General features: G+C 39.7%; 1 protein-coding gene and 1 long non-coding RNA gene across 4 annotated transcripts in view; one reads left to right on the forward strand and one right to left on the reverse strand.

Moving 5' to 3' along the window:
* The window catches only part of CERS6 (ceramide synthase 6), a 342,305-nt gene that overhangs the window by 185,962 nt on the left and 135,970 nt on the right, over positions 1 to 20,373 (reverse strand). The window lies entirely within an intron of this gene.
* On the forward strand, positions 1,285 to 20,037 carry LOC129489394 (uncharacterized). Of its 2 annotated transcripts, XR_010113653.1 has the most exons (4): positions 1,285 to 1,446; positions 12,741 to 12,892; positions 16,162 to 16,345; positions 19,920 to 20,037. It is a non-coding gene; the product is annotated as an uncharacterized lncRNA (long non-coding RNA). The 2 variants fall into 2 exon arrangements; XR_008659966.1 differs by lacking the exon at positions 16,162 to 16,345 and having other exon boundaries at positions 19,920 to 19,972.

The following is a 20,373-nucleotide window of genomic DNA, read 5'->3' on the forward strand; positions in this document are numbered from 1 at the left end:
CAAAAACAAGTTAGTTACTTCTAAGATACAATGGCGGTATAGGCATTGGGTAAATACTCCTATCCCAAAAGGGAGAAATTAGGCAAAAGAAAGGGGCTACAGGCCCCATGCAAGTCTGAAACCCAGCAGGGCAGTCATTAAATCTTAAAGCTCCAAAATAATCTCCTTTGACTCCATGTCTCACATCCAGGGCACACTGGTGCAAGAAGTTGGTTCCCCAGGCCTTCCTTGGGCAGCTCCACCCCTGTGGCTTTGCAGGGCTCAGTCCCCATATTTGCTCTGAAGGGCTGGCAATGAGCACCTGCAGCTTTTCCAGGTGCAGGGTCCAAGCTGCTGGTGGATCTACCATTTTGGGGTCTGGACAACAGTGGCCCTCTTCTCACAGCAATGCTAGGCAGTGCCCCAGTGGGGACTCTGTGTGGGGGCTCTAACCCCACATTTCCCCTCCGCACTGCCCTAGCACAGGTTCTCCATGAGGGCTCTGTCCCCGCAGCAGGCTTCTGCCTGAACATTCAGGCTTTTCTATACATCCTCTAAAATCTAGGTGGAGGCCCCCAAGCCTTAACTCTTACACTCTGTGCACCTGCAGGCTTAACGCCATGAGGAAGCCACCAAGGCTTATGACTGGCAGCCCTGAGGCAACATCTCAAGCTGAATCTGGGCCCCTTTGAGCCATGGCTGGAGCAGCTGGGATGTACAGAGCAGTGTCCCAAGGCAGGGCAGCAGGGTCCTGGGCCTAGCCCAGGAAACCATTCTTCCATTCCTAGGACTCTTGGTCTGTGATGGGAGGGGGTGCCATCACATCCCATGGCGGGGAGGTGCCTTTGAGGCGTTCTCCCCATGGTCTTGGCTGTTAGCACTTGGCTCCTCTTTATCTATGCAAATTTCTGCAGCCTGCTTGAATCCCTCCCCTGAATATGGGCTTTTCTTTTCTACCACATTGCCAGGTTGCAAATTTTCCAAACTTTTATGCTCTGCTTCCCTTTCAAATATTATGTAAGTTCCAACTGGATATCATTTCTTTGCTCATACATATTAGCACAGGATGTTAGAAGCAGCCAGGCTATATCTTGAATGCTTTGCTGCTTAGAAACTTCTTCCACCACATACCCTAAATCATCATTCTCAAGTTCAAAGTTCCACAGATGCCTAGGGCAGCGTCACAATGCCTCAAAGTTCTTTGCTAAAGCATAACAAAAGTGACCTTTGCTCCAGTTCCCAATAAGTTCCTCATATCCATCTGAGACCTCATCAGTTTGGCCATCTCTGTCCATATCACTATCAGCATTTGGATTACAACCATTCAACAAATCTCTAGGAAGTTCCGAACTTTCCTCATCTTCCTGTGACTTGCTGAACTGGGTAATGGGCAGACATTGGAACAGTTTGGAGGGCTTCTTCTGAGAAGCCCATTACCCAATTCCAAAGCTGCTTCCACATTTTCAGGTATTTTTTATATCAATACCCCATTCTCAGTACCAATTTTCTGCATTAGTCCATTCTCACACTGCTCTAAAGAAATACCTGAGACTGAGTAATTTACAAAGAAAAGAGGTTTAATTGGCTCATGGTTCTACAGGCTGTACAGGAAGCACAGCAGCTGCTACTTCTGGTGAGACCTCAAAAAACTTACTATCAGGGCAGAAGGCAAAGGGGAAGCAGGCACATCTTACATGGCCAAAGCAGGAGCAAGAGAGAGAGAGAGGGGAGGTGCCACATACTTTTAAACAACCAGATCTCATGAGAACTCACTCTAACAATGACAGTACTAAGCAGGGATGATGTTAAACCATGAGAAACTGTCCCCAGGATTCAGTCACCTCCCCAGGCCCCACCTCCAGCATTAAGAATTACATTTCAACATGAGATTTGGCTGGGGACATAGATCCAAACCACATCATCCTTCTTATTTCACAAGTCGTACAAAAACTGGCAGCAGGCCAGATTTGGTTGACTGACCCTAGTTTACCAAGCCGACTTACATACACTTTAAACACGCACACGTATACAACTGCTCAACTTTAATCTGTCACACATATACCCTACCCTACAAATATTTTTGAACACACTTCCCTGTGGCAATGTAGAAGTAAACCCTTTCAAAAGTTGTGTTTTTGAAAAGTATAACCTTTCAAGTAGCTAAAACCTACAGTGGAAATTGCTTATAATTTTCAAGTCAGCCAGGAAATAGGGTTAAGGGAAAATGACTAAAATCAAGTATATCTTAATTAAGGATGGCTCCAAGGAATGTAAAAATATTTAAATCTTTGTTTTGTCTTCTCTGACAGATTGAGAATGACTCCCTCAAACACATTTTTCCTTCTAACACGTTTTCATTTTAATATCAAATCATATCTAATAACAGTTCTCCATAATTCCACTGCAGAAGTAAACTAAAAATTTTTATTGTTTCACTACTGATCTCAGCCTCTAGGTCAATAGGATGCAGAGATTCAGAGCTAGAGACAGACTTGGATATAGACTACGGACTAGAGAGAACATAATCAGCCCACAAACTACGCTCAACTGCCTAACTCCATTTCTTACACAAACCTGGCTTTAGGACCAAGGGGCTCCTCAGCAGACTCTTCAAGTTCCTAACAGCCATGTTTCTTCAGGCATTAGGCCAACAACTGTAGCATAGTTTTAGGTTTTAAAGACATTGCATCATGGAAGCTATAATTACAATCAGGTCTCCCACTGGCAGCTGTGAGAGAACAGGACCTTCCAGGAGGCTGAGATACACCTGTAGCCACATCTGAAAGATGTTAAAAGAGCACTGGAATGCCTGCTGGGAAGGCTACAGCCAATGCACAATAAATGGGTTTTGGTGAAATCTTGTACAGCCAGTTTAATCATGAACATTAAAATCTCTTGTAAAATCAAGGCACTATTAAGCTAAATTATCCTTTGATTTTTCAATTGTTTCAGAATCAATGCCCAGATGTTCATCTACCTACATAGCTATTGATAAGTCATTCTCTGTAGTTATTTCCCATAAAGGCTGCAAATATTCATTGGGTTGCCTAGCAGCTCTTTCAGATCCCTCACTCACCTCCCTCACTACACAAGTAGCCATCTAAGTCACTCAGGGTGATTCTATGGGGCTGCTGGAAAGGGAAATGTTCAAATATGAAAGGAGAGTCCCATTTCTTCCCATCACCAGTGAGGCCTTGGGGCACATACCATTTCTCTTTTTACAAAATGATAAGATACTCAGCAAAAATATCATGGTGCTACAAACATCACCTGACATTTAAAGGGCAAACCCAAGGAGCAGCAACTGAGTAATAAAGAAATCAGGAACTCTGAGCTTCTGTTTCTCCTTCTATGGAATGAAAGATCATTGTTACAGGCTCACTACACAGGGATGCTGATAATTGAGCTATGTAGAGGTAGATAATCTATATATTTCACAAAATGTTAAGTTCATGGAATAAATTAGCTGCAACATGTTCCATGCTGGTTTGGAGACTCATCAGTGCCCCCAAAGAATTTCCCTGAAATGATGGCACTACAGGAACCTGTATTTTTGAATGGTGACCTGTTCAGGACTGAGATCCTGGGGCTGGGAATAAAACACTGTCCAAGAACCAAAGAATGGCTACCCAGGTCAAACCCCAAACCCCATTCCTTTATGCACACACAAATAACCACCATCCTGAACTTCGCTTGATCCGATTTTTCCCTGTTTTTGATGTCAAATCATGAGATTAATGAATTCAAGTTCATTTATACCCACTGACCACTGCATGCATAGTAGATACTTATTATTCTTCTCTTTCCCTGGGAGCAAACTACATATCTACATTATTCATTTAAACTCTCTGAATACTAACACTGCATAATTCTAGCTGCTCAAAAATGTAATTTAACTACATGTTCCTGTGTAAAAAGTCTATCCACATAGGTAGGTAGATCTGGGTGATTTTTTTTAAATTTATTAAAGGTATAAAGACTTGGACTAAAGCTATTGCTTCTATCAATGGGCCAACATCATTTAAGTACTTAACATTTAGCAAAAGTACTAAAATTATAGACAGAGTCCTATACCAGGCGAATAATTCATGTATCTTTATCTTAGTTGCACTCAGATATATTTTTTAAATACTTATATGTTCCTTAATTTTTGCTAAACTGATTTTTAATATCACTTGTCCTGAAAAAAATACTGAAAATCAATTCCCTTAGAAATATTTTCTAAATGAGAGAAAGAGAAAAAAGAATTGGCCAATGCTTATTTGTGCAATACCCTTGCTATCTGCAACCCCCACTTCTTCTATTACTGCTGAAATACGTGTACAGCATACTGACTGCCTCTCAGAACCCTGTCTAAATTAACTTTATTGACTTGGTGTTTCATTTAAGGTGTTTATGATTTTTGTGGTTTCAAAGGGCAGTAAATTTTACTTCATCTGTGCTTCCTTTTCTAGAAGTCATTTAAAAATATTCTACTTCCGTATTTTCAAGTTCAACACTGCATGCAAATATAAGATCTATGAATAAAATTTGTTTTTAAGGGTATCAAGATAAGGCCAAGAGGGCTGGGCGAGGTGGCTCATGCCTGTAATCTCAGCACTATGGGAGGCTGGGGTGGGCGGATCACCTGATGTCAGGAGTTCAAGAACAACATGGCCAACATGGCGAAACCCTATCTCTACTAAAAATACAAAAATTAGCCAGGCATGGTGGCACACGCCTATAGTCCCAGGTACTCGAGAGGCTGAGGCAGAAGAACCGCTTGAACCCAGGATGTGGAGGTTGCAGTGAGCCAAGATCACACCACTGCACTCCAGCCTGGGCGACAGAGCGAGACTGTCTGGAAAAAAAAAAAAAGATAAGGCCAAGAAACTGGCATCCACCTGAGAATGTTCAACATTCTCCTCTATGAAATGAGATGGCTGGACTATGAAAACACTAGTGCTAGAAACTGTTTAATCAGAATTCATCATTGGTCTTTGTCTTCAGAAAGCAGAGGTCCACAAACAACCAGCAGATGAGCATGCAATACTATTGATAAATGCAAATTAAGTTTAATTTAAATCATGAGTTAACATCATGGAGAGAAACAGATCTGTTGTACTGAGAGTCACAATTACACAGGGATAGGTTCAAAATTGTTTCCCAGATTAGGCCGTGACCTTATGTGGGAGATTGTGTCAACATTTTTTATGGAATTCTAGGTGGTAAAAGAAAGCCACCTGTTATGTCAGCTGACAATGTATATTTTTATCTACTTTTGTGAAAGAGTGCACATCTATCCAATTTGCCTGGTTGAATCACAGGGCGTAGGCTGAAGTGTAATAAGTACTGAGTGGTGGGGAGTGTGAGGAAACTGATAGAGAAGCCTTGGATTCTATGGTAATCATTCTGCATTGGCTCTAGAGGGTAGTGGACATCAACCCATGAGGTCTGTTAGGATCTAATACTTTTAGATGCACTGAAAATATTTTGTAGTTTATTGGTAAATAGAAATTAGGTGGTGGTTAACTTTGCTCAATACATAGAAAAGTAGGAACTAGACTTGGCTACCACTTACATGTGACCATTACCAAGGCACTATTAGATTAATTTAATTCAATCCTAAGATTTAATGAGTACAAGCCATTGCATTAGATACCATAGGAAATGGAAAGATGCCTTTAAGGAATGTTTACAGTCTAGAATCTCCAGTCAAGAAGTGAGATGGAATAAATATACAAATAACCACAACTCAGGAAAACACACAAGGTAAGTATTATCAAAGGTGCCTTTAGGTTTCAGAGTGAGTGAGATGCCAAGGGGTTGAACTGCAGAAACACTTCTAGGTTGAGGGGATATATGAAAAGGGCCTGGGGCAAGGATATAGATTTTCAGGGATTTTCCTCTTGCTTTAAGAGAAGTATGGTAGGCTGGGCACGGTGGCTCACGCCTGTAATCCCAGCACTTTGGGAGGGCAAGGCGGGCGGATCATGATGTCAGGAGATCGAGACCATCTGGCTAACACGGTGAAACCCCGTATCTACTAAAAATACAAAAAATTAGCCAGGTGTGGTGGCGGGTGCCTGTAGTCCTAGCTACGCAGGAGGCTGTGGCCGGAGAATGGCATGAACCCGGGAGGCAGAGCTTGCAGTGAGCCAAGATCACGCCACTGCACTCCAGCCTGGGCGACAGAGCCAGACTCCGTAAAAAAAAAAAAAAAAAAGAGAGAGAGAGAGAGAGAGAGAAATATGGTAGTTTACAGCAGAATAAGTTGGATAGTTTACCCATGACTAAGCAGACACTACTGTCACCTATAATGTTTATGGAGAGAAAGGAAAGGAGGAAAGGGGAGGGAAACCAGGATATATTAGAGCCTTCAGTGTACAAGTTACAAATGCTATAACAACCCAAGGAGGTAAGCATCACTGTATCACTGTAACCATATCTTCAGTCAAATGACTCTTAGGTTCATCAAGGGGAAGTCAGATTTTACCTCCAGGTGATTCTGACATCAAAGGCCATTCTGGTCTTATGCTTACTACTAGCGTATCAACCTCCTTGAAGGCAAACAGCTCATCTCTACATCACCAGCCCTACTTCCTCTCTATATTTAGAATTCCATAAATATTTGTGACATTTCAATGTCTACAGTGAAGCTCAAGACAATATTCGTAATCAATTAGGTACTTTATAACCTGGAAGGATTGATAGATGGTCCTCAAACTATATATAAACCTCAAGCATATATAAAACCAACAGAAAGCTCTCAAATAAATGTTACACAGATCTCAAATGAATGTCAGCAAATGATCTCTTTCCTGCAGTTATCTCTCAATAACAATATTTTCTAATCGGGGTTACTAACCTACTTAAATTCAGAAGTCTTTCAGGACAAGATAATAAACCCTAGCACTCACAGTTGGATTTACTCTGACAATGTTCGTTTAAAAATGAGTTGCTATTTCCTTTGTTCTTTAAGTGTACCTGCATTCTTATTTTGGGCCAGAGAAAAAATGCAAAGAGAAAAATACAGAAAGGATAAGAATTTACTGCCCTTCTTCAAAAAGAAACAAACCATAGGAAGCATTTCCAGGATAATCACCTCAAAAATACATTCATAACTATGTTTTACATGTCCCTGGAAGGAACAGGAGTGAGAAATAGGATTTGAGAGGACTGGGGGGAGAAAAGAACCACACAGAGCACAACTGTACCAAGATTTTTCCTCCACCCAGAGAGCAGCCTATTTTCCCATGCTCTACAAGGTAACCTGAGTCAATTTGCTTAAACTTTCAAAGCAACATTTCCTTAAATGTTGGAAACAGAGTTGGCAGAAGAGTAGAGTATGCCTCTAATGCCCTAGTCTACATCTCAGAATTGTTGTGAAGATGAAATTAAATAATGCTCACAAAAGTTCCTCGAAAATCACAGAGCTACACAAATGTCAAGTGCTGTTATTACCACAGCCTGCTTCCTCCCCTGAGCCTCTTCTGACGTGTTTCTCTTGCTAGAGAGGCAGAAAAGGTCTCCAGAGAGGTGAATTAGTTGTGACCATGTTCCAGTAAGATTCTTCTATACCTGCTCTATCCAAACTTACCAGATTCTAAAAATAAAATGTTCATATTAATTGTTCTATGTTGTATCACTGCAATATTTGACACCACTTTAAACAGAAATTAAGATTAAAAAAAGATTAAGGGATAGCTCTATATTGCAGAAGTGAAGATTGAAGACAATCTTGTAAGCTACGTTATTAAATTTTCTTTCCGTACTGGTTGGGGAATTGAGACCTTTTTTTTTCATTAATCCTGTAGTTTTATTTGCTATGATGGCATTATATTCTTGGATTGCCACATATTAATTATTTAGGGTTTACGAGTACCATGTGATAATCATTAGCCTATTTAAATTTACCATATTCCAGTAAACCACTAATTTTTGCCCCTTGCCATTTTTTTTTTTACCATCAAAAATACATAGGAATGTGTAACAAGGAAATAAACAATTTGGCCAGTAGATGTGGAAAAGAAAAAAAAAGAAAACCCTCTGGTTAACTACTATGCCACGTATAAACTGAAGATATGTTTTCTTTTCACCCCAAAAACGAGGTTGCCATATATTCAAGTCATTACAGTCTCTTATTTATAGACTACTCTCTCAAGCACTTTATTTAGAACAAAGAAGTATTCTTTGAAGACACTCAAATCTGAAACAACTTCAGTCAATGCCAGTTTGAGATGCTCAAGAAGGTCAGCTGACGGAAGCAGCTATTCTAAGGGAGCAAAGAAATTTAACAAATACTTAAGTCGTCATCTCTAGGGTGGTGACTTCATAACTGTTTGTATTAGATGTCACTGTAAACAAACCTTTTAAAGATCTCCCTTAAAGGGAGGACAGAAAAGAGTTACATGTGGGAGATCTTCAATATACACCTATAGATAAAGGACAAAAAAATGTCTGAAAGAGGCAAAGAGTGCTAAGGCCTGGGTTAACATTTATAGAAATAACTTCTTACATGGATTGCAAACCCATTAAAGTCTATGCAATTTAGATGGGAGGGAAGAGAAGGCACTCTCTGGCACACTGTCCTAGATGACTCTGAAGTAGCTCCTCTGGCAAAGACATGATGTCAAAGATGCAAATACAGGCTTTGAATAAATTATTTCATGAAAGTGAATAGGAAAAGCAGTATGTCTAAATAAACATATTAATGTTATTAATATACATATCAATTGTTTCATCTCTAAAACTTTACATATTCAAGGTGGCCCCAGAATATTTTGTATCACTGGGAAACTGGAGGATGTGTCTTACAGCTAAGGGCACCCTACCTTCAACCATCTATGGTTATCTGGGAATTGAAAAAAGTAGAAGTTTGTATGGCAGACGCACGTGACGGCAATATCTTAAGCATACCCTGAGAATGACCCTGTAAGGCAGACACACCTGAATGTGTCTTCAGAGTCCTGAGCTAAGGAATCCGGGAGTGGCCATCTGACAGATTCATTACTTATTTATGTGGAACATCTGAACCCCTGGCCTGTCCATGGAATGCGGGTGTGCAGGGGAAAGGTACTCTTTGTTTCGGATTAAGTGGAGGTTGCCAGGCAGAGGTTGTTAGAGGATGCTTAAATATTATATAAATTGTATGCTTTTTACAAGCATGCAATTTATATAATAAATAATGCTCTCCTGTCAAGCCTGCTCTGCCACTAGACTGTCCCTGTATGTAAGTTCCCTCCAATAAAACCCTATGTCTTGTTCACTGGCTCCAGGTCTCTTCTTCAGCCTCTCAAACCTGGCGCCATCCCTACCGAAGTCAATAGGGGCCTGACACGACAAAGCAAAACTCATAGCAGTGTGAAAGTGAGTCAGAGATTAGTCAGAATATTGACTTCAATGTTCACCGACTGGAGTTCAAGAAGCAGGAAAGACGCCATGAACACAATATTGTATTTTAGAGAGAATAGGTAGCGTATATGCACTTTTGCTACAATAAAAGGATTCTTGCACTCAGTTTATATTAGAGCAAACAAAAAGTTTCATGAACTCCAAGAGCATTTGCTCTTAACTCCAAATTTTGTGCATCAACAAAGGGATGGGGGCCGGGCATGGTGGTTCACACCTGTAATTCCAGCACTTTGGGACGCCAAGCGTTCATGTCAGTCTGGCCAACATGGTGAAACCCCATCTCTATTAAAAACACCAACAAATTTGCCGGGTATGGTGGCACGTACCTGTAATCCCAGCTACTCAGGAGGCTGAGGCAGGAGAATCACTTGAACCAGGGAGGTGGAGGTTATAGTGAGCCAAGATTGCACTACTGCACTCCAGTTTGGATGACAAAGTGAGACTCCGTCTCAAAAAATAAAAAAAAAGGGATGGGGCCCTGAAACAATGATTTAATGAATGAAGGCAACTAAAAAAGCCACTGTACTGAATACAAGCTTTTCTTTTAATCTCACATTTTCCCACTCATGTTACGTTCTGCCAAAGCCATTCATCTACATTTTCCTGAACAATTTCTGGAAGGAAGCTGGGAAGCCCAGTAAAAACTGCACCAAGAAGGCAACAACCCCTCCCCACAGCCCCCCACCCACACACATAATCTGGTCTCCATCCTATTGAGGTCCCATTTCACACGACCCTGTGATCAGCAATAAACCTAGTACCCTCAATAAGATCCAAAACCAAAGCCACTCATCTTATAACCACAGAACCTCTTCTCTTTGTGGTTCATGACTAGGATCCAAGTCTACTAGCCAGATGCATAAACATTTACAAACAAATATTGAATTTTGGCAGTTTAATGATAATTTTTATTTTTATCCTTTTTTTTTTTTTTTTTTGAGACAGGGTCTTGCTTTGTTGCCCAGGCTGGTCTTGAACTCCTGGGCTCACACTATCCTCCTGCCTTGGCCTCCGAAAGTGCTGGAATTATAGGCATGAGCCACCACGCCTGGCCTAATAATAATTTTTAACGTCTTGCCAATTTGGGCACCTTTCCTTTACATCTGGAAGAAAATATGAAGTCCACTTAAGTCTACTTACATTGAACAACAAGGTCTGCCAAAAAGAAAAAAAACATGCAATTCTTCTTTTTGATCTCCACAAATCTTAAATAACTATGTAAACAGCAACATAACTTTTTTCCAATTATAAGGCAATATTCATGTGAGTCAAACATTAGATGTTATTTGATGTCTGTATAAAGACAAGGTAAAGATATCAATTCAAACCATTACAATTTGCTGCAATATATCTGAATGTATAATGAAAATGTTAAATGAGAGATACTCTTCATAAGTACCATCGGCCTTAAATTTAAGTTTACATTTTAATGCTGTCACTAAAATCAGTCAATTAAAATTGGTATTATACATAATCCAATGTAAGGAGATTCAGGATTAAAAAAAAGAGAATAAAGAGATAAAGGAATGAATGCAATTGTGGTATTTATACCTTTTCTTTCAATCATTGATTTTTACACTCCCCAAAGTGTCTCAACATTCAATCTAACCTTGGTCCAAGAACCCTCAAGCAAAAACCACATGAAAGGGAAGTGTGGGCTAAAAGCTCAGACTAAACAATAAATAATACTTTCTTCAGACTGAAAATATTCTCCCAAACATCTCATCATCTGACAGGAGCTGGGAGTGGAATTATTCCATAGCACTGCATAGGATACATGTGCTCCTTGTCCTCTTATGTAATGCTTCCCCCAGTAAAAGCCACAGAAATTGGGCCCTGGAAACTTTTTAAAAAGCAACCATAAAATGCCTTGAGTGTTAGGGTGCTTCTGTCTCTGCAAGACAGAGGGCTAAACTCCAATAGAGGGCAATGGTCACTTTCCCTCATGATGCCTTGCTGAACCTGAGAGTCAGCTGCAAACTAGTGCACCTGCATCCTCACAGCCCTGAGACAGTACTAGGCAATTCTCTTAATCTCAAAGAAAGGAAGTGTATTCCTCAGATTCACTTTGAATCAATCAGCAAACCACCATATATTCACTGAACATAGCCTGAATACACAGGCAGTCTAGCTGGGGGGAAAACAAATACTAAGATACATGAAACAAGTAGAGAATAATTCTAAAGAGTGGCTAAGGGCTAAAATTAGCAGTGCTCATTATTAGTTCCACAGGGGCTCAGGGAAGAACCTCTGGAGAGATTCATGTGAGAAAGAATAGTAGAAAGGGCTCATGGTAATAACATGACCTGAGTTGGGCTTTGAAGGGTAAGTAGGACTTACATTGGGGTGGAAAGGAGGTATCCCAGAGACTAGACAATGCTTGGGGCAGGCAGGCACGAAGTAAATATTTTTTAAATGAATAATTTTTTTTGAGACAGGGTCTCACTCCGTCATTGAGGCTGGAGTGCAATGGCATGATCACAGCTCACCACAACCTCAACCTCCCAAGCTCAACCAATCCTCCTGCCTCAGTCTCCCTAGTAACTGGGACCACAGGCACATGCCACCATGCCCAGCTAATTTATTTGTTTTTTGTAGAGACAGTAATCTCCCTATGTTGCACAGGCTGGTCTCAAACTCCTGGGTTCAAGCAGTCCACCTGCCTTAGCCTCCCAAAGTGCTGGGATTACAGGCATGAACCACTGCACCTGCCATGAATGAATTTAACTATTATAACAAGTATCTTCATTTGATGAATGAGTCACTCAACAAAGAAGCACCAAGTAATTTACATAAGGACTCAGGAAATTTTATAAACTCTGCTTTAGGAATAACTCTTATAAGTATAATAATAGTATTTTCACAAAGCATAATTACTCTTAATGAGAAAGTATTCACGATGTTATCTGTATATGAAATGAAATAATCATGAATATTAACATAAGCCCAAAGATACAGGATCTAAAATAATTTTGAAAGTTTTTAAATAAAACAAAAACATCACATAGTTGGTAAAGTTGAAAGTACAACCAAAACCAGTGTAGCAATACCATTCCTGGTGCTTGTTGTCACACAAAACAGAATAACAGGGTATTCATGGTCATGGTTAAGGCTGGTTCAAGTTTGCCTGGCAACAGGCATTACTGTGCTAAGACAAAGGAGACTTGGTTTAGGGTTCCCATGAAACACTAGAAACTTTATGCAAACTTAGGAGATAAATACAGGTTATTCTAGGAAAAATGTTTTATTAGGTTCTAAAAGGGAACTAGAACCTTCGAAAAAGTTAAGATGTTTTATAAAGTTTTATACTATTAAAAAAGGGGGAAGAAATTTCCAGAATCTCCTGACCTGTCAAAAATTCTTCACAGTTAAACGGCTTATAACAAGTGACAGAGAATGGGTTAATATCTTCTATTATGTGCACAGAAAGACTACTATCTCAACAGGGAGAAAACGAAACAAAACGAAACACACAGAAACTCAAAAGTTGGAAAGAGGCAAGTGATGATCATGACAGCAGGTACATGATGCCTCTTTTATCCCTTTATTTAAGTCACTTTGCCACTTATGGGATTAATCAAGAAAACTGAGGTTTCCAAATTGAGAGTACTTGAAGACTGGGCATTTTAATTCCCACCAGGTACTCATGACAAAAAAGCTGTAGTCAAATGATGTGGCAGGCAGAGCAATGGCCCCAATATATCCACATCCTAATCTCCAGAACCTGTAAGCATATTACCTTACATGGTCAAAGAGGCTTTGCTGGTGTGATTAAATTTAAAATTTTGAGATGCGATATTATCCCGATGTTTCGGGTGAACCCAATGTAATCACAGAAGTTCTTATAAGAGAAAAAAGGAGGCAACAGAGTTAGAGGAAATAGGAATGTCAGAGAGAGAAAAAGATTGGAAGATGTTATGCTGCTAGCTTTCAAAGTGGAGGAAGGGTCAAGAAGCCCAGGTGGACTCTAGATTAAACTAGAACAGGCCAGGGAACAAATTCTCCTGTAAAGTAATACAGCTTCTGCAGAAGTAACGCAGCTATGTTGACACTGTGAGTTTATCCCAGTGAAACCACTTGGACTCCTGGCCCCTAGAATGGTAAGAGAATATATTTGTGTTATTTTAAGCCACTAAGTTTGTAGTCATTTGTTGTTACTGCAGTAGGAACTAATATACATAATAACACCCAAAAAGGGCCACGTTCATGAAGCTGTTATTAGAGGAATGGGTATTTTTTGTCATAATATTGATGGCCTCCCAATCCCTTCTTCCAACTCACAGCAGCATAACAGCTGAGGAAAATCCACCCCTCCACCCTGCTGCACAGGGGTAAATGCCAATTAGTCACTGGGCACAGTGAGCTTCCACTGTTCCTGAAATTGCTCCTCCCCACCGCCCCCAGCCTTTCATTCCCGCTAATTCTGCAGGGTACCACACCAACAGCCTGCCTCCACCCCATGCTGCATGCTGCTGGTTAACCTGCTTGATTTAATCTCCTATCAAATACCCTTCCTGCTCAAAATCCTCAATGACTGCCATTGCTGCCCCAGTTAAGGTTCTGCTGCTGGCTTCCAGAGCCCTCCCAACTTGGCCCCATCTGCTTCTCTAGCCTCACCTCCCTTTCCCACGTCCTGAGCTCCAGCCAGTGGGGCAGTTCAGGCTCTCCACTGCTTTCCTGGGCTGTGCCTCTGACCGCAGCTGGAATAGTCTTTCCATTCACCATTTTCTGCTACTCAAAATTCAGTCCACTCTCTCCAGTCTTTCTGAAACACCACCTCCTCCACTAAGCTCACATATCCTTAAAAACATTGTTCACTCACCCCATTTGAAGCCCTATGGCTTTTGGTAAGTCAAGTACATGTAATAATACACATTCCTCCCATTTGGGGCATTTATTTTATTCTCATCCCCCCTCCTAAATCCAAAGTTCCATCAGAATTGTCTTATATGCAATTCTTTGACACTCAGTTGAAAGTTGGCAACACAACAAAGTGAAGAGTTGGGCACCCTGAGGCCCAATTATTAAAAGAATGCCTCAATCCTGGTATTCCCCGCTTTGATCTATTTGGTATCCCAGCATTGGAGGTCCATGCAGAGATTCACTCTATTCCATTAGAAAGGGCTTGTACTTCTCCCTCCACAGTCCCCTTCTCTAAAATCTAAGGAAGTTTGAGAAGGTCCAGGTTACTCTTCCTTTTGAATTATACTCCTCAGAAATCAAGCATTCCGTACTTTAAAATATTTCTAGAATCTGTTTTTATGCATCTTTATAACAATCAAATTAAACCAAGGAACACCCTGAAGGTGAAAGAAAGTCTTTTGCTAGGGCACTGCAAGAGCCAATAGTTAAAATGATAAAATTTAAATGTCAATGAAAAAGGAAGCTCTACTATGAAAAACAATAAATTTTCTTCAATGAAGGTTTTAGTGAATAAATAATGTTGACTTGAAGATTAAATCTAATGTTAAAACTAATGATTGTGTAAACATTAGTCACTCAGTATTTCAAGGATGAGACACACATTGTATGCTAGATAGTACTATTAACCCAAGTTATTTAAAAGTATGATTTTGTTTAAATGCCAGTAATCTCAATTTGGGCATCAAACTCTCATTCTGTCAGTCATTTTCTGCAGCTAACAGTCTAAGGACAATATGAAATTTCATGATGTGGATGGTGAAGCCGTTTGGGCTATCTTCCAGAGACAAAGAGAAATAGCACTAACAATACTATGTGGAGAATTTTGAATAATTTAAAAGTCATTTTTATCTCTTTAAGAAGTTTAGTTATTTTAATCCAGTAATTAAATTACTTGGACTCTATTACAAGGATAGTCCAGAATACAGGGGGAAAATATACACAGAGGTGTTTACGGCCCTATGACATCTATAATAATAAAAGACATATTAAGACTAGTCCTAGATAATATTGTAATAGGTAAATAAACCTTGGGACCATCCAACAGATGCAATATTATATAGCTATTGAAGCAAGCATATATAAAGAGATGGCACTAACATAGAGTGTTAATGCCACATGAGGCAGCAAAATGCAAATCCCACCTGTCTCTCCATAAGTAGAGAACATGACAAATTATCTGGATTCAGTGTTTGTGGTAATTCACCTTCCTAGTTATGGGCTTTGGGCACGTTATTCCAATTCTCTATTTCTCAGTTTCCTTGCCTATAAAATGAGAACAAAAACAGAACCTACCACAGATGGGCATTGTAAAGATCACATAAGTTAATCAATGTATTAATAGGACGCTTAATCCAATGTCCACCACTAATAGTACACATTTAAGTATAGTGCTTTACAGGAGACAAAATTGTATACGTAACATGACCCCACAACTATATTAAAAAACAAAATTATACATTGAAAAATGCTTTCACTAATTATACTAAAATAGTCTTATTTAACTTTATTTTCTAAAATTCTCTAACTTTTATATACTGTTACATAATGGTGGCAAAAAAGCAATTTTACTTTGAAACTTTACTTCCAAGTGGCTTACATTAATAGGAATATCATGTCCCTGATATAGACTAGAATTACCCACAATGTATATGTATAAATACATACATACATACATATGCGTATGTAAGTCTGATAGTTTATTTCAAATATCGTTTTTATTTGGTAGTAATTTTTCTCTGATAACATTGTTTCTATGATAGCCTAATTTAAATTTGTTACTGAACCTAAGTTTAAAATGGCCAAAAGATCACATTAAAGCATAGCCTTTAAACCAAAGGAGAGGCTTCACTCTTCTATTTCTTTTAGCAATGACCATATCCTCTCCTACTTGCCCAGGTGAAAGGAATTTCACAGCAAGAACACACTTGGTAATTTGGACAAATGCAGTGGGTCAAACATCTAGCTGATTATGTTGGGTTCCCTGAAGCAGGCTATGCCAGCTGAAACCTCTCTTATCAGTCAACTGAGCAGTTCTGGAGTCTTCTCCCAGGTACTGTACTTGTTTAACAAATTTCAGGCAGCCAAGGACTTTTCTCTAGCTAGGTCTTCATTAACTCATGATCTGTGTGAGTCAGCTTTTCAGTCTAGGCTCAAACATTAAAAAAGTTTATTGCCTTTTTACCCAGAAACACCATTTCTTGGAATTTACTCTGAAAAAGGAACTATAAAATATGCACATAAGAATGTCCCTTGAAGCCCTCTTTCTAATGGTTATACCAATAAAGCAATAATTAGCAAGTTAAATTTCTGCCAAATGCCATCATAAGTTTGAATGAGGTACATCTATATGTAGTGGACTAGAATGACATCTTTAATAAATTAAGCAGAGTAGAAGAAGTAGTATTAGAACAGAATGTAAAGCATGAACCCTTTAAAAATTATATTTAAAAACATACATGTAAAAACATAGAAATACACCCAACATTTGGAAGGAAAGACACCAACATTTTCAGAGATTAATTAGAAGGCATGCATGGTATTGGAACCGCGTAAAAAAGCTCACTTGCTTTCACAAACATTTATTTATTGTTTGAACTTGCTGCATCGTTATATAACAAAGGACGCAGTCAGAGCAGGGTGTAGTAGGAGCTCAGATCCCAGAACGATGCTACCTGACTCAAATACCAGCTCCAATTCTTAGCAGCCAACACCTTTATACCTGTTTCCTCTTCTTTCAAATGGAGATAACATGACCTACCTACCTCTAATAATTTAACAGATTAAATAAACTAGTACATTTAAAATAAAGCCCGAAACTCATACCTATTAGGATGTCTATTATAAAAGAAAGAGAGAAGGAAGGAAGAAAAAAACAAAGTAAAAGGTGCGAGGAAGAATGTAAAGAAATTGAAACCCTTGTTTACTGTTGCTGGGAATGCAAAATGGCGCAGCTTCTATGAAAAATATGGTGGTTCTTGAAAAAGCTAAATAGAATTTCAATATGACGCAGCAATCCCACTTCTGGGTATATACCCAAAAGAACTGAAAGCAGGGGCTGTGCATGGTGGCTCATACCTGTAGTCCTAGCACTTTGGGAGGCCAAGGCAGGCAGATTGCCTGCGCTCAGGAGTTGGAGACCAGCCTGGGCAACATGGCAAAACCCTGTCTCTACTAAAGATACAAAAAAATGGCCAGGTGTGGTGGCACATGCCTGTAGTCCCAGCTCCTCAGGAGGCTGAGGCAGAAGAATTGCTTGAACCCGGGAGATGGAGGTTGCAGTGAGTGAGATCCCACCATTTCATAATAGAACAAGACTCTGTCTCAAACAAACAAACAAAAAAAGAAGTGAAAGTAGGGTCTTGAACAACTATTTGTACATCCAGGTTCATAAGAGGATTATTCACAGTAGCCAAGAGATGGAAGCAACCCAAGTGCCCATCAACAAATAAATGGATAAACAAAACGTGGTATATACATATAATGGAATATTCAGCCTATAAGAAGGAAATTCTGACACCAAAACATGGGTGAACCTTGAGGACATTATGCTAAGTGAAATAAGGCAGTTACAAAAGGACAAAAACGGTGTGATTCCACTTATATGAAGTACTTACGGTCATTAAATTCATAGAAACAAAGTAGAGTGGGGGTTATGAGGGATCTGGGAGAGGGAAAAAATGGGAAATTAAGTGTTTAATGGGTATAAAATTTCAGTTTTGCAAGATAAAAAGAGTTCTGGAGATGGATGGTGGTGATGGTTGCATTGTACAACATGGTGAATGTACTTAGAAGTCACTGAATTGTACACTTAAAAATGGGTAAGACGGTAAGTTTTATGCTATGTCTATTTTGCCACAATTAAAAATACAAAAGGCCAAGTGCAGTGGCTCATGCCTGTAATCCCAACATTTTGGAAGGCTGAGACAGGAGGAACACTTAAGGCCAGGAGGCCGATACTAGCCTGGGCAACATAGAGAGATCCCATCTCTACAAAAAAAAAATAAAATTAGCCAGGTATGATGGCATACATCTTCAGTCTGAGCTGAGGCCGGAGGATCACTGAGCCCAGAAGGTCGAGGCTGCAGTGAGCTATAACTGTGCCACTGCACTCCAGCCTGGGCAACAAGAGTGAGACACTGTCTCTAAAACATAATAGAATAATAAAGCACCTAGAGCAGTACTTGCCCAGAGTAGGAGCGCAATAAATTTTAGCAAGAATAATAATGTTACACTACTGTATCATTATGATGTTCTACTTGTTAAAATGCAATTTAAGAAAACCATACATTAAAATGAAAAGCCCTCAACTTCTTTAAAAACTTACTATATTAGGCCGGGCGCGGTGGCTCACGCTTGTAATCCCAGCACTTTGGGAGGCCGAGGTGGACGGATCACGAGGTCAGGAGATCGAGACCACAGTGAAACCTCATCTCTACTAAAAATACAAAAAAATTAGCCGGGTGTGGTGGCGGGCGCCTGTAGTCCCAGCTACTCAGAGAGGCTGAGGCAGGAGAATGGCGTGAACCCAGGGGGCGGAGCTTGCAGTGAGCCGAGATTGTGCCACTGCACTCCAGCCTGGGCGACAGAACGAGACTCCGTCTCAAAAAAAAAAAAAAAACAACTTACTATATTATATATTAATCATATTATATATTAATATTTATGTTATTTGTAGTATATATTAATCACACTAACTTTGCCTGTATACCATATGCCTACACTGAAGCATTTTATTTTCAAACTACTCCTTCCAGAAAGGCAAAGAGAGTTTTTCACAGCCAGGAGCTGACACGTAGCAACTACCTCTGGCCAAAGGAAACAGAAGAAAAAGCATTTAACACAATCATCACTTGACATTGAGGCAGAGGCCAAGAAAACCTTCATTACACAAAGACCCTTGGCAAGGAGCAGCACTGCTCTGAGTTTATTTTCAACTCCATCTCTGGCTCCTGAGTTGGTGTAACCAACACATCATCAAAATAATCATGTCATACCACTTGGTATGCTACCCTATTCAGTAACTACCACAGGATATGATCTCCTCAGGTCAGCCCTGGTCATTTGTAACACCATTTCATGAAATCCACAGAGGGGCAAATCTCAAAGTGTAATAAGCATCTGAGAATGAAGAAACCAGACATAATGATTCAGTTTCAATAAACTTTTATTTTGTTTTACTTTGTATTTTATTTTATATTTATTTATTTTTGAGACAGTCTTGCTCTATCGCTCAGACTAGCGTGCAATGGCGCAATCTTGGCTCATTGTAATCTCCGCCTCCCGGGTTCAAGGGACTCTCATGCCTCAGCCCCCCTACCCACCGCATAGCTGGGACTACAGGCGCACACCAACATGCCCAGCTAATTTTTGTATTTTTAGTAGAGACAGGGTTTCACCATGTTGGCCAGGCTGGTCTCAAACTCCTGACCTCAGGTAATCCGCCCACCTCAGCATCCCAAAGTGTTGGAATTACCAGTGTGAGCCACCATGCCCGACCTCAATAAACATTTATTAAGGACCCCTAGTATATCAAGGAATGTGGCAAGAAATTTAACACTTTATATTATTTAAATCTCACAATGGCCTTCTGAAATATGTAACATTCTTCTCACTTTTCATGAAAGGAAATATGCTCAAAAAATTAAGGGATTTCCTCAGGGACATGTGCTTATCGGGGTACAGACAGAATTCAAACCTGAATTTCAGAACCATAAAGGCAATGACAACATGTGAAACTTATGGACAATAAAATGAAAAAATGGACCCCAAACAATCATTGTATCTATGTGATTAGTGTTGGGTAACTCCACAGTTAAAATATTTCCAATAAACACAGTCTTTGCTATATTTGAAGATCGGACAGCCTTCTGAAACTTCCCTCAAGGTACACAAGGAGGAAAAACAATAAAATGCACACTTCTTATATATACTTGGGCAAAATCTAATTTGCAATTATCTTCATTTCCACTGAAAATAACATGGCTTCCACCAAATAAATAAATGAGGCATACTTTATACAAATGCTTTCAAAGGGTGTTTTATAATGGGCAAAGGAAAGAAATGTTGTTTTAGTCCTGA

The sequence above is a fragment of the Symphalangus syndactylus genome, chromosome 9 (genome assembly GCF_028878055.3).
Source record: "Symphalangus syndactylus isolate Jambi chromosome 9, NHGRI_mSymSyn1-v2.1_pri, whole genome shotgun sequence".
NCBI classification, from domain to species: Eukaryota; Metazoa; Chordata; class Mammalia; order Primates; family Hylobatidae; genus Symphalangus; species Symphalangus syndactylus.